This window comes from Pinus tabuliformis, chromosome 6 (genome assembly GCF_031772625.1).
Source record: "Pinus tabuliformis cultivar Carrire ecotype Pingquan chromosome 6, CPIR1, whole genome shotgun sequence".
In the NCBI taxonomy this organism is placed as follows: Eukaryota; Viridiplantae; Streptophyta; class Pinopsida; order Pinales; family Pinaceae; genus Pinus; species Pinus tabuliformis.
In genome coordinates this window covers 1,707,825,730-1,707,844,104 of record NC_142292.1, presented here as the reverse complement: position 1 = coordinate 1,707,844,104, position 18,375 = coordinate 1,707,825,730, and positions in this window count along the sequence as shown.

Sequence of the window (18,375 nt, the reverse complement as noted above, 5' to 3'; positions counted from 1 at the left end):
GGGACGAGACCCAACCCTAAATGAGTAAGGGATTTCACAAAAAATGTAATACGCAACACAATTTTGCAGGGTTGTAAACCACAACCTTGTTCCAAATAATAAAAATATGTATGAGAACCCATTGCAAGAGTCATATCTATTTTGTCAACTAAAGGAAAGACATGGGTCAAATTCTTCCCTTTCTACAACTTGGTTGTATAAGTATCATTGTACTTTCAAATAGACAAGAATAACAAGGTTAGTAAGGAATTTGAGGCATGGGTTTCTTTCTTTAAAAGGATTTGTAAAAGGAAAAAACCCTCTCGAATAGGGTTCTCCTTTCTACCCATGCAGTGACGGTAAAACCACCTTCCGTACATGTATTTTCAAGCACATAAATGAAACCCTAGTGAGTTAATTTGTCCATCGAACCCCAAAAAGAGGGGCCATTATTGGCAGAGTGATGTTCAAATATATATATATATCTATATATATATATATATATATATATATATATATATATATATATATATATATATATATATATATATATATATATATATATATATATATATATAGAGATATATAGATATCTATATATGTATGAAAATTACTTACCACACTAACTGGTTAGCTGGTTCCAGAAGGAGTCAGAACGAACCTTGAAACTATCAACCAATAACCAAATCTGCATGTGAAATCCTTATGTAACGAGGTCACCATCCTATCAATTCAACATTTGTACAAGAATTAAAAAATTATCCTCGTAATGTCAAGAGGAAAACTCGAAGGAAAATTATGAGAAGAAGTATGGTCAGGTTAGAGGAAAGTTATCAGGGAATGTGAGGAAGATTACTAAAGAAAGGGTAGGTTGAGTGTGATGGTAGTGTCGGTGAACTCTCGTATTGAATCTAGGGTCTCACCTCCCCAAACACACAATCCTCCATGAAATTCCAACAAAAACCCTTAGGGTTTGTAGGCGAACCAGAGCTTGCAAAGAAAATTTCTCTTGGAAATCTACCAAGAAAGGGGTCTCTTCCTAGTATGAAGTCCCATCTAGACCTCAAACCATTTGGAGCGGGAGCCCCAACTAGAAAATAAGGCCGGTTGCCAAAATTCTTAGGGATTTTCCTTAGATGCAATTATCAACATGAGATATTATGAAAACAATCTTTGAAACAAGAAATTAAGTAGACATTATAAAGCATGCAAATATAATGTATATAAGGCACTTTCACATAAGGGAAGGAAAGAATGAGCATCTAGAAGAAAAATAATAGTACTATCCTAAAAGAGACACCCACGAGCATAGAAGGAATCATGATTAAGTTGTAAAGTAGTTCACAAGATAACAATGATCATAAAAATAAATAACAATGCACATTCAACAATATGCATACCAAAGCCAACAAAATAATTCATTTTCATTAGTATGTGTTAACATAAACATACACCACAAACAATGAAAGAATAGTCTCACATGATTCATGACATATGCATGAAAATGCGTCAACTCCAACAGCTTCATATATTAAGTGAAAGTCCCAAGATACAAGATTACAATGATGTGACACTAGTACCAATAGTGGAACATTAAGTCACCACTTACTCCTGCAAAGAATGATCTTTTCTCCTATGCCAAGCTAGAGAAGCCAAGGTGAAAAGTCCAACATCCATCACTTGAGATATGAGGGTGTATTTATAACAAATGAGGTGACTCTTCACCTCCCTCATGACTCTTGAGATCATAATATGAATTTTCAAAATCCTATGTGACCTTTGAGCTTCTACATGACTTTAGAGCTTTTTAATGAATTTTCACATTCCATGTGGGACCCTTGGGCTTCCACACATTTTACATTTTCACATTTTTTCGAAATTACATAATTACATTCCACATGTGATGTGGCAAAATAATTTTGTTGTGACACTTTGAGAAGCCATGATTTGGTGATGATGGCATAAAACTTCATTTCATCAATGCCAATCTGTTCTGTTTGCTACTATGACTTTGACTTCTTCATGATAGAAATTTTCTTGCACTCGATCTTTACCCTCAGAAGGGTCTAGATGAGTGTTGGAACCATTCAAGTACCGCATAAGCTGCCATATCTTTGTCTTGGTCCAATATTCCTTCATTTCCTTCATGATGGTTCCTCCTTTTTCTTCTTCTTCACAAGTGCCTTATTGTAACCTCCCCTTGATGACCTCCCTTGAGAATCACCCTACCATGTTGATATGATAACACCTACAAATGAATTCCACCCATGAAAAGACAAAATCAATTTGAAAACCATCTATTCTATCTTTTATTTATCATGGAGGATGCTCACTGTCATGGGACAATGGACAAGGAATGAGAGAGAGAGAGGCTTCCTTGGGTGCATGGCGCAACTACAAGAGGTAAGAAGTGGGATACTATGCACTAGAAATTTACATTGTTCTAGGGAAATGGGAAGAAAAAATCATGTGTGTGAAGTATTAGTGACAGGGACTAGAGGCTTGAGGATTGAAGTTGCCCAAGAGAGAGATAGAGAGATAAGTTTTTTCACAATTCTCTGTTGCAAGGGTCCATGGATGCCTCATAGCTGACTTGAAATTCACACTATGTAGTGTAGGAGAGGATTGATAGATATTTTGCGCAAAGCACAAGTCCAAGAGACAAGGGTGGAGTAACTGCTGACTATGACTACATAATGCATAGTTCTTAAGGAAGAGGAGGAAGGGATTATGTAGTTCAGATTTATAAGGATTGAGGGATGAACCCACTATCCACTAGAACTTTGTAGTGCAATTTAACAATCCCTAGTCGATTTCTTGTGTAAATAATTAAAAATAATAACCAACGTCACATGACACATATTCCAAGCTGAATGTTAGGAAAATCATAGTGATGGGGATCATTGGTGATTAATTTATGGCTATGGATATTGGAAATGGAATTAAAAAGGAAAAAGAGGCATTAATTTGCATTTTATTTATGAAAATAATATAAAATAGGAGAAAAGGGAGGTGAAAGATCACAAATTTACATGTGAGGATAATTGAATAAAACTTAACTAAAAATGAAGAAAATAGAGCCCTTAATGATAAAAAGTATTATGAGGATCAATTCATATATTTTGTCAATTTTAGCGTGAATCTCTCTCTCTCACAATCTTTCACACTTAGAGAAATCTTGGAGCATTGTAGGAGCATGCTTAGCGCACTCTAATTTTCATCAGAATTAGAGAAATAAGGCAAAAAAAAGTTAGAAAACATAAGGGAACAATGAGATCAACAACTACAACATGATTTCCTTGAAGGTATCGAGTTGCATGTATGATTTCCTTGCTAGTTTTGGCATGCATGGTATATGCATGTGGTTCTTTGGTTATGATCTATCATTGACATGGAGGATTTCTTGGATTTATCGTGATTTTTTCTAGCCTTTCCATTTCCTAGATAGCCATGGTGTTGTGGGTTTTTCCACCCATTGTTTCTGATTACTGCTCAAGTTCCTTATGGTTGTGGGTTGAATTACTAGTTCTCGGAACTGTTGGTTGGAACAAACCCTTTGGAGCCCTGAAACAACTTGAGTTGAGTTACTATTCCTAGAGCCTAGGTTGGAAAAACCCTTTGGAGCCCTTGGTTGGTTGAGTTACTAGTCTTCGAGCTGGGTTGGAAAAACCTTATGAAGCCTTGGAAGGTTGTGGATTGAGTTATTAGTTCCTGGAGTCACAGTTGGTACAAACAATTTGGAGCCCTAGAAATCTTAGGTAAAGATTGATATGGTTAGTGTTAGTGATGTCTAGCTATGAGGTGGAATCAGTAGTTGAGGGTTGAAGTGGTTTGGCCTTTCGAAACCCTAGCTTGGTTTTGTGTAGTTTATTCCATGAGATCCCACATTCACACTTGGAATATGGAGCCAGGGTGATTGGCTGAAAGAGAGATTTGGTTCAACCGAATATATGGTCAGGTGGTACATGGAAGTCCTTGACTTGGTTGGATTTTTCATATGTTAATAATATCTCTTTCCTCCTGTATTTTCATGAGTAATTGTACTTTTTATTATGTGTCTTAGATGGCTTTTCGATCATGGTGTATATATTGCTTATTTTTTGGTTATTTGATGTAAATTGGTTATGTCTCTTGATGTTTTGACTTATTGATGAATGGCTAATTAATGCATGAGGTAATATATGTATTGAAGCTATTATGAGAGGGCACTAGACCTTGTTGATGATTCTCAGATAAGTATCAGACCCTTATGTTGAAATATGCATTCATGACTTGTACATTACAAGTCCTCAACACATTTGATAGAATTCATGTCATGTTCTAGGCAATCTACGTAAATTTATGCCTTCAAATTTGTATGTCTAACATTGTTTCCATGTCATTATTGATTATGGAAAGTCTCACTGGGTTCTAGGAAGTGTTTTGGAGGCTAACCTGGAATATAGGCTCAAAATCCAGGACTGCATGCTTTAAACTAGAGATTTTAGGTTGCAACAACATGGATGTAAGCTTATGTATGCAGTTGGAGGCTTCTAATCGCATGGAGGGGATGTTTTGGGAATGATTTGGGACCCAGGTCAGAGGAAAGGGTGTCTAGCTCAACGTTTCGCCACCTAGGCTGGTTACTTAGCCTCTAAGTGAGCTATATTCCCTGTAGAATGTTGTTGGTTGTCAGTTTATTGATCCAGGTGGATATTGGTGGCCACCTGCCAGGTCCACCTGGACCCCCACCATTGTCTTTCTCAGCATTTTCAGTTTCCTTAATCGTAGCACAGTTTACTATTTTTAGCAGTTTTTCGGGTCCTGAACTTCCGGAGCCGTTTTGAGGCCCTAAACGACGTTTTTTTGGAATTCTGGGGCAACCGAGCCCTATGTTGCCTTCCAAAGTGGTAGTACTCGGATAGATCTTTCTAACGAGCTATCGTACGCGTCAAACGGAGATCGTATGCCAAAGTTACGACCCCGGGAAATTGATGTACCAATTTACCCAAACGGGGCCCACAATTTGGCGTTTCATCTTCTAGGGTTAGGTTTCGGTATGTGAAGGGTTTTCCATTGTTTCTCAGCAATAAATAGGCCTTCGAGCCTCATTGTAATACAGTTCAGAACAGTTCAGAGGCATGTAGCCATCACATCTCTTCTCAGAGATAAGCTACCATCGCCCTAGCTAGTTTATTGCCATTTCTGTTTGTAAGCATATGTCAGTATTTTCCATTAATGAAATGAAGTATTATTTCCGCTGCATCTTTGTGTATATGGTTATCTCTGTAATTTGTTGCGTTCCTGCTTAAATCTGGATCAGTGGTATCAGAGCGGTCTGCTTTTTCTCTGTTTTTCTTTGCATGTCCCCAACAAGGTCGGGATATAAGGAGTTAGGGCTTGAACTGGTTGAACCTTTGCAAGACCAGCCTCGCAAATCCCGACGGCCTCCCATGGCGGACGAGAAGAAAGACGAGGGGGCAGGAGATCCCATCAAAATCTTGCTCGAAGAAGCGCTCGAGCGACAACGGAACGCGATGATGGACAGCTTTGCGCAGATCCTTCAGCGGCTACCCAGAAGCGGCGCATCGGCTTCCAGCAGCTCCTCTGGAAACGCCACACCCTTTAAGGTACAAGTTAATTTTGAAATCCCCATATTCGAGGATCAGATAGACGCTGATGCCATAGATAAATGGTTAAATCTGCTAGAGGGTTATTTTTCTGTTCATGAATTTTCGAGTCGGGAAAAGATTGTTTTTGCTCTTCTCAAAGCAGCCCCCCACGTCAAGGACTGGTGGGAAACCTACTGCGAGCAGAAGGATGAAAGTACTGGCTCACTATTTTCAGCCGCACCCACCTGGGATTCGTTCCGGGATGCCATCAGGGAGCAGTACTACCCTGTCGGAAGCTATGAGGATGAATACATAAAGTGGACCACGCTGCGGCAGGGAAGGGACCAAGATGTGCCGGAGTTCACCAATCTTTTCCATACCCTTCGCACAAAGTTGGGTATCAAGGATTCGGAGCAACATTTGATACTCAAATACCGTGGCTGCCTGCACAAGTACATCCAGGAAGAAATACAGTTCCTAAACATCCCCTCGCTCGGCGCAGCATACCGGTATGCCGTCAAAGTCGAGCAGAAGTTTAAACAAAAGAAGCGAGACTTTGGATCTGCGAATCCAAAGCAGGGGAAAGGTGCCCCTAAACCACAGAACAAAGGACAAAGCCAAGGCGGGACAGCCCAAGACAACCAGCTGAAGCTGCAAGCAAAGAGCAACGCCGCGAAGCCGAGAAAGGACACTGGAAAATGGTGCGAGTTCCATAAGAGCTCCACTCACAACACAAGTGAGTGTCGGGCCAAACAGTCACTGGTGGCTGAGCTAAAGGTTTCAGAATCAGATGCATGTTCCGACTCTGAGTCAGAACCCGATAAGGGGTATGAAAAAGGGAAGCAGATCATTGATGCGGATCCCAGCGCCACTGTTGCTACCGCAAAGATCCAGAAAAATGAACCCGAAGATCCAGAGGAGGAGGAGCGTCTCTTCCACTCCCAGATGTGGGTCAAGGGCTCCCCGATACAGTTCATTGTTGATAGCGGGAGTCAAAAGAACCTCATTTCGGCAGAGGTCGTGAAGCGGTTGGGCTTACCGACCACAGCACATCCACAACCATACACCATTGGGTGGCTTTACCAAGGGCGAGATCTTCGCGTGAGCCAGCAGTGTCGCCTTCCATACAACATCAAGCCCTTCACGGATGAGGTATTGTGTGACATTGCTCCCCTTGAAGTTTGTGATGTATTACTAGGACAACCATACTTGTGGAAGCGACATGCTGTGTATGAATCAAGGCCCCGTGCTGTTATTATTACATTGGGAAATAAGTTGTTCAGGATACCAGAGGTACCACCACCTGCCGCCATCTCTTTGATTACTGCAAAACAATGCAGTAAGATCATTTCCAAAACCAGGAAATTTGTTTTCCTGATGATACGCCCTCAAGGGAAGAAGAAGACAGTGGTCGCGGCCTCCAAACGAGGTCCCTCTGCACGGCAGCTACAAATGGACAAGATTGTGGAGGAGTACAAAGACATCTTCACCTCCCCGGCAGGGGTTCCTCTGCACTGTCAAGTCAAGCACTCCATTGATCTGACCCCAGGTGCGCCGCTACCCAATGGACCAATTTATCGGCGCTCCGTTCTGGAGAACAATGAAATCAAGAGGCAGATTCAGGAGCTCCTACAGAAAGGTCACATCCGTCCGAGTTCTTCGCCCTGTGGGAGCCCGATAGTGTTGGTACAGAAGAAGGATGGGACGTGGAGACTCTGTATTGACTATCGGGCGCTGAACAAGATCACTGTCCGTAATAGGTACCCGATCCCGCGGATTGATGACCTCCTAGACCAACTAAAGGGGGCGAAATATTTCAGCAAGATCGATCTGAAGTCAGGATATCACCAGGTACCAATTGAACCCTCAGATGTGTGGAAGACTGCCTTCAAATCCAAGGAGGGCCTCTTCGAATGGTTGGTCATGCCTTTCGGATTGACGAATGCTCCTGCAACCTTTATGAGGCTAATGGATGACATCTTGCGGCCATTCACCAACTCCTTTGTAGTAGTATACTTGGATGACATTCTGATCTTCAGCCAGAGTTGGGAAGAGCACCTCCACCACATCCGACAGGTTCTCCAAACACTGCGGCAACACAAGCTATGTGCCAATTTGGAGAAATGCACTTTTGGCATGACCGAGGTCCAGTATCTGGGATACATCATTGATGAACAGGGGGTGCATGTCGATCCAGCCAAGGTCCAAGTCATTCGGGATTGGCCCTCTCCAACCACTCTAACAGAGCTCCGCAGCTTTCTAGGTCTTGCCAACTTCTACCGCAGGTTTGTGTTGGGATTTTCTCATATTTCTTGGCCCTTGAGTCAAGTCACCAAGGGCGGGGCGAAAGCAAAATTCTTTTGGTCTGAATCTCAACAGAAGGCATTCAGGGAGTTGAAGGATCGCCTCTGCACGGCACCAGTGCTCGCGTTACCAGATTTACAACAACCATTTGAGGTCGAGACAGATGCCTCTGACTATGCTATTGGGGCAGTCCTTACTCAACATGGACATCCAGTGGCATATCACAGTGAAACACTTTCAGACACAGTCCGGAAGTACCCCACTTATGATAAAGAGATGTATTCCATTGTACAGGCCTGCCGACAATGGAAGCATTACATTTTGGGGAAGGAAACGGTCATCCACACAGACCACCGACCTCTGCAATTCATACAGACCCAAGGGAAATTGCAGAATGATCGCCATCAGAAGTGGTCTACATACCTGCAACAGTTTCACTTGAATATCAAGTATAAAAAGGGCAGCACCAATAATGTTGCAGATTGCCTCAGTCGACCACCGATCATGGCGCTAACCACCGTGCTCAACTCTTGCGGGCACGAGACTTCTGATTGGCCACTTCTCTACAAAAGCGACCCAGAATTCGGCCACACATACCAGACACTCTTGGAGGGTCGGCAGGTTGCAGATTTTCACCTCCAGGATGCCCTATTATGCCACCTCGGTCACCTTTGTGTTCCTTCAAGCGAGCGTGCCAAGATGATTTGGGAAGCACACTACAGTCGGGCTGCTGGGCATTTCGGGGTCGAGAAAACAGTGGCAGTACTGCAAAACTATTTCTATTGGCCGAATCTTCGACAGGATGTTGGGAAGTACATCCGATCATGTACTGCCTGTGCCATTGCCAAACCGACCATTAAGAAGCAAGGCCTCTATACCCCGTTGCCTACCCCTAGTCGACCTTGGGAATCCATCTCCATGGATTACATGTCAGGCCTTCCTTCCACTAAGCATGGAAATGACTGTGTTTTTGTGGTCGTCGACAGGTTCTCAAAGATGGCCATTATGATGGCCTGCAAGAAGAATATCACAGCAGAAGCCACTGCTAAACTCTTCTTTGAACGAGTGTGGGTGCACTTTGGGATCCCACAGTCTATCATCTCAGATCGGGACAGTCGGTTTCTCAGCACATTTTGGTCCAGTCTCTGGTCAATGCTGGACACCAAACTCACGAAGTCCACAGCCTTCCATCCTCAAACTGATGGCCAGACAGAGGTTGTCAACAGGATGATTGTGCACATTCTGCGCATGTATAACTCAAAGCATCCACGCACATGGGACGAGAGCCTCCCCTATGTTCAGCACAGCTACAACCGAGCTCTTCACAGCTCCACTGGCCATAGCCCTTTTCAGGTGGGTTTAGGATTCCAGCCACTATGCCCCATTGATGTGGCCATGCCACTTGCAGCTACTCACATGAATTCAGCTCATGTCCAGTCCGAAACAGATAAGGCCACCAGCTTCATTGAGCGCATCCAACATATTCGCCAGCAGGTCCATGACATTCTTGAGAAATCAAATGCCAAGTACAAGCAGCGACATGATCAACACCGGGTGCCACACAAGTTTCAGGTGGGCGACAAAGTCTGGTTGCATTTGCAAAAGGAACGCCTTACTGGAGCCTATCGGAAATTGAGACCACTTCGATATGGTCCTTACACCATTACTAAGGCTATGGGAGACAATGCATTTGAGCTCAGCATTCCCCCATTCCTTGGCCTGCACCCAGTGTTCAATGTGGACCGCCTTCGGCCATACTTTCCACCATTGCTAGACACATCCGACATTGCAGAACAGCTCAAACCCACAGAATTAAATCCAGATTGCATGGAACAAGCTGCAACTGATCGGATCATGGACACACAGATCAAGAACACTCGCCAACAGCATATCCAACTGTATCGAGTTGTCAAAGCAGGCCAACTCCTTCAGCAGGGCAAGTGGCTCACCAGGGAACAAGTTCAGCAGAGGTTTCCTCATCTCATGGAGGAGCTCAACGCAATGGGGACCATTGCTTCCTAAGGGGGGAGGATTGATCCAGGTGGATATTGGTGGCCACCTGACAGGTCCACCTGGACCCCCACCATTGTCTTTCTCAGCATTTTCAGTTTCCTTAATCGTAGCACAGTTTACTATTTTTAGCAGTTTTTCGGGTCCTGAACTTCCGGAGCCGTTTTGAGGCCCTAAACGACGTTTTTTTGGAATTCTGTTGCAACCGAGCCCTATGTTGCCTCCCAAAGTGGTAGTACTCGGATAGATCTTTCTAACGAGCTATCGTACGCGTCAAACGGAGATCGTATGCCAAAGTTACGACCCCGGGAAATTGATGTACCAATTTACCCAAACGGGGCCCACAATTTGGCGTTTCATCTTCTAGGGTTAGGTTTCGGTATGTGAAGGGTTTTCCATTGTTTCTCAGCAATAAATAGGCCTTCGAGCCTCATTGTAATACAGTTCAGAACAGTTCAGAGGCATGTAGCCATCACATCTCTTCTCAGAGATAAGCTACCATCGCCCTAGCTAGTTTATTGCCATTTCTGTTTGTAAGCATATGTCAGTATTTTCCATTAATGAAATGAAGTATTATTTCCGCTGCATCTTTGTGTATATGGTTATCTCTGTAATTTGTTGCGTTCCTGCTTAAATCTGGATCATTTATCTTTCATAGTCAGCCCCACTTCCTTAATGGAACCTGGGAGGCCGGTTCATGTCATAGTAGTTCATCCTCTCATGTTCACTCCGACATGCTTATGAAACTGGGTAGATATGGGAGGGGTGTTTATAGAATGGTATCAAAGCTCCCAGGTTCAACACTTGGACTAGATGGGCAGAATTTGTTTGTCATGCATGCATGTCAGTTGTATATGTGTTCATTATGCATGCATTATGACTGTCACTATTTTAAGTAGTGTCATCATGTAGAGGTTGATGATGTCGATGTTGAGATGATTGATATGTTGATTTATATATATAGATATATATATATATATATATATATATATATAGTGCTAATTCAAATTGATCTTGGAGACGAGATAGCCTCCCCTGAACTTCACTCAGGTATGTTGATTATGTTTATGTTTGGTTTATCTAACATGATTCTCCCTACATATCAAATGAACAACATGGTGATGAGTACTTCCCTAACATAACAAATACATTGAGAAGTTTGAAAGCAAAGATCAAAAGTTGTAACACATATATTGACAGAATAATTCAGTCATAGGAAAGAATTGCTAGGGCACAAGAGAAACAAGCAAAGGTTAATGTAGTAATTCTTTAGAGTGTATAGAATTTCCATAGGTAGGGAACACTTAGTATCAATCATGGATAGGATTAAAATACCAATGGGGCATATGGTAGTAGGTCTCAATCAGGATATATGTTTGATAGGGATGATATAGTCATAGATGTAGGTTCTTGGACAAACCTGGCAGGAGGGGTGATGATCGTGGATCTCATTCTAGTTCGAATTTAGAGAGACAACATCATCATCACCATCACCATTCGTATAGGAGGAGTGAGAAGTAGTACTTTCCATAGGAGTTCAAGTAAGAAAAGCCTCCTAAATTAATCACAAGTGATTTCCATGACTATGTTTTCCCCAACATTAAGTTGAATAAAACTATTATGTAAGAGGAAAAAACCAATATTAAATCTACAAATTAATAAGGATCATTTATAAAATGAAAATAGGTTTGAAACCTTTGGCTCAAAAGCCTTCACCCTTGACATCTCTATAAAGTTATCCATCGTATATGCATTAAATATAGGAACATTCAGAAAAGTTGAAGTAGACATTGTTCTTTTCACGACATCCTTAAGAAAAACAACTTTTGAAAATAAAGGCACTCCATTACGAATTGCTCCTCCATACAAATGTAAAACCAAAGGAATAGTTGATTGTTTTTAATACTATAATTGAAAAATAAATAATGTTCAATGAGTTCTTTGCCTACGAATAGAAGCCCTTGTTGTTACTTAGGGATCCCATACATGAACTTGAATTCGTATTTTATATCTACCACAAGATCATCCATGAGATTAAGGCTTTTGTGATAAGATATTTTAAGATCATAATTTGAAATCTTTCTTTGATATCATAATCCTCCCACTTTTAATCTTCATCCATAATGAGTGTTATTAGTATTATAAATTAAACCAAACACTTTTACGTATCATCATCCATAATGAGTGTTATTAGTATTATAAATTAAACCAAACACTTTTACGTATCATCATCCATAATGAGTGTTATTAGTCCCTGCCTTCGGCATAGCAGGGACTATAGTGTTCGATAAGTATTGATTTAGCATTAAATAGAGTTATCAACTCACCTATTTCATCTTTAAACTAATGTTTTACGAAAAATATTCCGCCAAACAAACATTTATGCAAAGTTTCCATTTAGACCCCTTATTACTGGCTTGAGTGTATAATTTTCCTAAAACTTAGGATAAAGGCAGGGGCTACAACGTTCGATAAGTATTGATTTAGCATTAAATAGTGTTATCAACTAACCTATTTCATCTTTAAACCAATGTTTTACGAAAAATATTCCGCCAAACAAACTTTTATGCGAAGTTTCTTATTTCCAGCTTGAGTGTATAATTTTCCTAAAACATAGGATAAGCAATATGAAATTATATTTCAATGCTAATTTAATGTGAATTTATATTTAAAATTACTTCAAAAATGTTTCAAACATTTGATCACATCTTATAAAGTACACGTTCGCTAACATCTTATATACGTATGGGTAGCTAGTTCATCTGGCATTTTAGCTAGAAGACACCATATCCCCACCATTAGATAGGACACCATATCCCTACCATCTGTCCGCCTTTTAGTTATCATCTAAATGGATTTTATTGTCTTCAAAACTTTGGGCATTGAGAACAAATTTGGTATTTCAAAAGAGAAATTGGTGATGTTATCAAAGGCTTTCCTACTTTCGAGTTAAGAGTGGTAAAGAGCTTTTCCTTCTTTCGAGTTAAGAGTGGTAAAGAAGCCTACTCTAGGACATCTCCAGCCTAGTTCACAGAATGTATGGTGACAGAGACTCCAACCTAGATCACAGAAAGTATGGTGCTGAATTTTCCTACTTTTGAGTTAAGAGCGGTAAAAAATCCTACTCCAGGCCATCTCCAGCCTAGTTCGCAGAAAGCATGGTGCCAGAGACTCCAGCCTAGATCGTAGAAAGTACGGTGGCATATTTTCCTGCTTTTGAGTTAAGAGCATTAAAATCCCTACTCCAGGCCATCTCCATCCTAGTTCGTAGAAAGTATGGTGGCGAAGGTAATTGGTGGATGAGTTTATTTAGAAGCACAAGGACATAATGGTCTCTGAAAATAATCTCAACTATTAGTTTTCCAAAGATTGAATCTCACGCTAGAATGTAGTTCTGATTCTTCTGACACTTCATTAGTGCTTTCATGTAGCTTTCCTTTGAAATTACTCCTTAATATTACTCTACTACAAATTGATGAAATTAGTCCTTCATATTACTCTACTAGAAATTGATGAACATGGTGCAGGTTATCAGAATTGTTGCTTCAGTTCATATTCCATTTTTCATTCTCTTTGATACACTAGTCATTAGGTCCTTCTTACATCCAAACAGATGCCTTTTTAGCATCAAAAGGAATGGATTTGGGTTATGGCATTCGCAATAAATTGGAATGGATCAGGATAAGTGTAGCCTATATTTTGCATTATCAATTACAATGGTTTCTTTTCCTTGTAGCAGTTGATAGCATTTCTTTAGGAACTATTGAAAAAACTTCAAAAAATGCTACAAACATGTAAATATTCCATGGACTAACGAGATGAAGCATAATAAATGTTAAATTTATGATTTTTCATGTCAAGTTTATGATTTTTCTTTTAAATTGGAAAAACTCAACCCTAGTCTAGGATATCTTCAGTAACTCGTCACAAATTTTCAACCAACTAATTCATGATACTCTTTTGGTTTTATACTCTAGTTCATGATACATGCATTGTTTTGTAGTGTAGGGGTGGAGGAGCTATATTATAGAGTCTACAGATTATTATGGAAACACAGTACTACATGTGGCATCTTACATTGATCACTTCATCATTGTTAAGAAGTTTTTATTATCTTTACCACCACTTCTACATGATGGAAAGACTCTCTTACACATAGCTATAGCCGGATTTATAGCTTCTAAATTTGTATTGTATCTTCTTACTTGATAATCAAGTAAGAAACTAGATCTTATGAGACATTTAGTCTCAGATGTAACAAAGAAGAATTATAATACATGAAAATCTTTTGGAATTACTCTCATCATCAGGTAAGATATCAATATATATGACCAATGAAATGTCTATTGTTGATGTACTGGAACTCAATCCTATATAACATCAGAGCATCAGAGTAATTGCTTAAAAAACTGACATAATTAGGTGGAAAATTATCTACCATAACATCAAAAACTATCTGCTATAACATCAAACTTCAGATTTTTTATTTTTCTTTTATAAGGGCTTTTCTCTATATTGACTCTTAGTTCAATAAGTTTTGTAGGGATTGCAACTTTGTTTCCTCATCTTTTATTATTTCTTGTAATCCTTCGATAACCTCATTCTTTTGATTAACTACTTTTACTGAGGATGTTGTTTGCTAATCTCTTTCTGCTTCTAACCTTTTGACTTGATTCTCAAGTTTAGAAACTTTAATCTGAAATTATTTTCAGGCCTAATTTCTGCTATCTAGGCTGGAGATTAGTGGTAAAGAAGTCAAATGTGGTAGGTTTTTAATCGAGCCTAAACCCCAACCTCCAGTACAACCAAGAAGTGGAAACCTGGCCGGCCCACAAAGCGTAGTCACAGCCTGCAAATAGTGGAAACCCACAACACTCTTTACCATCTGCACACCTAATTATGGCTATGCTTAATAAAACAAAGAGAATCAACTGAACCAAGTTTTGATTCCGGATGTGATGCCAAAGCTACCATCACATCGGAGAGGAAGGAGGTCTGTGTGCATTTATGTATGTGATAATCATTCATCCTTGCACCCTCTGGCCTTAAAAAATGCTTCAGTGAAGGACTTGTTATTAGATTAACTTTCTGTCTATGAGGTTCAGGCTCGTAATTTCATGTAGGACCAGTCTTAGTAAGTTATTCTTTACACGTCATTCAGGCAACATTCAGGCAACTACCTATATGCCTTATTTTTGTCTTAGCTCTTATGATATTCTTTTGTCGTATTTTTGTTTTAGCTGCTTCAGATAAAATTTTAGCAAACTTTTTTAACAAATGTCATTTGCTTGACTCTGCCTTGCCAGGTTCTTGTCTTCCCATTGACAATTGTTTTCTATTGCCAACATTTTCTAAATTCATGCAAAAAGATGAAATATGAAATTGACAAACAAGTCATAGAGTTTATAATTTATAAATAGTTCTCAAATTTATAGACAGTTCTCAAATCGAAAAAATAAGTTGGTAGGTGATGTCTCCTATCAAATCATCAACGATGGCCATAACCAAATACTTTTACATGTAACAAATTTTCAAACACTTATTTTCTATGTGTTTTTGCAAATCCTTACTAACCATGAACTAAAAGTTAAACCTACCTTTTACAAAGCTTTGGAGTACTTTCACTTTACCTATCAACATTGATATGTTTTCTCATCCATAATTACATGCTTCTCCTAAAAAAGTGTTTATAAAAACTCACGATGCCAATATTCATGACGAATAAGGTCACAAAATAAAGAAAAATAATAACATCATTCCCATAAAAATTATCATAAAAATTATAAAAGAAATGATGGCATTCACAATGTCTACAACCATACAAGATTTCAAAATAAAAAAACCTAATATCATGAATATCAGTTCATTTCCTATATTTTTCTTTACCATAATTGTCACATTTATGTAAACCATTTTCCAAAACTTTTATTACCTTCCATAACTTTATATATATATATATAAATGAAAATTAAAAAATCCCTCACTCTTCTCCATCACTACCACCACATTCACTTACCATTGTTATCCAACCCTCTTCATAATAGGTCCTTAATATGATATCCATATTAATATTTGGAAATGAAAATTAAAAAATCCCTCACTCTTCTCCATCACTACCACCACATTCACTTAACATTGTTATCCAACCCTCTTCATAATAGGTCCTTTCTTTTTACGAATGCACAGTAGTTGTATAATTTTGCGGAGGAACACATTGGTATATATATATATATATATATATATATATATATATATATATATATATATATATATATATATATATATATCTATATATATATATATATATATATATATATATATATATATATATATATATATACACACGTTTTAAAGAGTTCTATTTCATAAAATATTTATACTTTTATATAAGTTATATTAATTTTAAAATTTTATATAAAAATATATTTATAAATAGTTTTTTGATATAGGGCTGTGAATTTCTCTGACCAAGATAAGGATAAGAATTTCAAATCTGAAATATTTTTTAAATTTGACAGATTCAATATTATTTAGATTATTTTAACAAATTATGAAATTTTTTATTTAGATTATTTTAATAAATTATGAGATTTATTTAATATTTTTATTAGAGAAATCAATCCATAAAAAGCAATTTATCTATAAATTCCATTTCAACTTATTTAACCTATCCGAGACCATGTTGGTAAACTTTTACTTTTACCACCCGGGCTCGGCCTCCGATAAGAAAAATGAGGAGGATCCAGCCAAAATTACCAAAGGTTCTAGCACGATCCGGTACATAACTATTCTTTTGCCAGTAGTAGAGGTAGATAAGGGTAAAAACAGAGTGGTTTGTACTGGTGAAGTAGTTCTACGTACTGAGACAAACACGGATATTCATTAGGAAGACACTGAGATTTCTATCCACCAATTCCTCCTGCAATTACGTTATCGATAATGATCCCACATTGGAAACCATACAAACCCAACACTTTGATTCCGGCAGAAGGCAGTTGCGCTTTTAAATTGGTCAAATAAGATCATAATTGGCACTGAATGTAATCATCATTTCAGATATTTTGGTTGGGAAGTTTTGGCCCTCATCTCTTGGTGTGGAATTTTTGGTCCTCAATGGGCATTGGACCAATTTTTCCTTTCAGGAAATGATTCGATTTAATTAAAATTGTGTTATTTTTGAGGACATGAATTTATTTAATTAAAATGGTGTTTTTTAATTGATATGTTGAGAGATGTATTTTATGGTGTAATATAAAGGAGATGTATAATTTTTATATGTAATTTTTTTTATACTCAAAACTTTCATTAAAATGGTGTTTTTTAATTGATATGTTGAGAGATGTATTTTATGGTGTAATATAAAGGAGATGTATAATTTTTATATGTAATTTTTTTATACTCAAAACTTTTGAGTTAACAGGTATCTTTTTTAAAATAAAATAAAACATTTTTTTAAAAAACGTATTTTATATATATTATATATATCAAAAATAAAAATAACTTTTTTTTTTAATTATAACTTAAATTATTATGAAATATTAATCTTTATTGATATTATAAATAACACGAACAAGATACCTACAAATATTTCACTTTCGCTATTACCTATAATTAAATATATATTTATATTAACTTCTAATAAAAATGCAATAACTAAAACATATATATTCCACATCTTTTAATAATATTTATTTATTATTCAGGTGGTTCATAACTATTTTTATTGTTTAAAAAAGATTATATAATTAATTAAGATGGAAATAATTTTTTTATTATTTCTTATGATAAATGAAAATCGATAGTAACTACTTATTTTTAATTTAAAAAAAAAATTATTAAAGTGATCCCAAAAAAAGGTTTTTGATAAAACTAATTAAAAAACATTTTCTTTTATTAAAGTGAGCCAACAAAAAAAATAGATTTTTGATAAAACTAATTAAAAAAATTACATTTTCTTTCCATTGATCTCACTCCCTTATTTAGATGTTCAGTAATTTAGAAATCTAAGAACTCTCCCCTGATTATACGTTAATCTACGTCATTTTGACGAGCTGAATAGAAAATTACAAGCATTGCATCTATCTATTACGAAGGTAAGGTTTATTTATGCATGCAATTTTGCTCATATATTATTAATTTGTGAAAAATCTCCAAAACAATTTTAAAAATTCCCTATAATTGACATGCACATATATTATTTGGATAATGTGAAATGAAGACTTTAAGTTCTCCATTCATTGCGTTCAATTTGATTGCTCGAAGGGTAGGTTGACTCGAAACAATAATGCAGCGGAAAGTAGTGGGCATCTCAAACACCGATTGATTGACACGGGTGACGTTGCCGTACCGCTTCTCACAAAGATTGCCGCACGTGAAATCCGTGCTGGATACAGTTTCAGATAGTGACATTCGCTTAGAGAATCGAGAGCGTAAGCAGAGCTTGTCGGTTTGATTAGATTAAGAAACCGCGGCTTTTAAAACCCCTCATCCT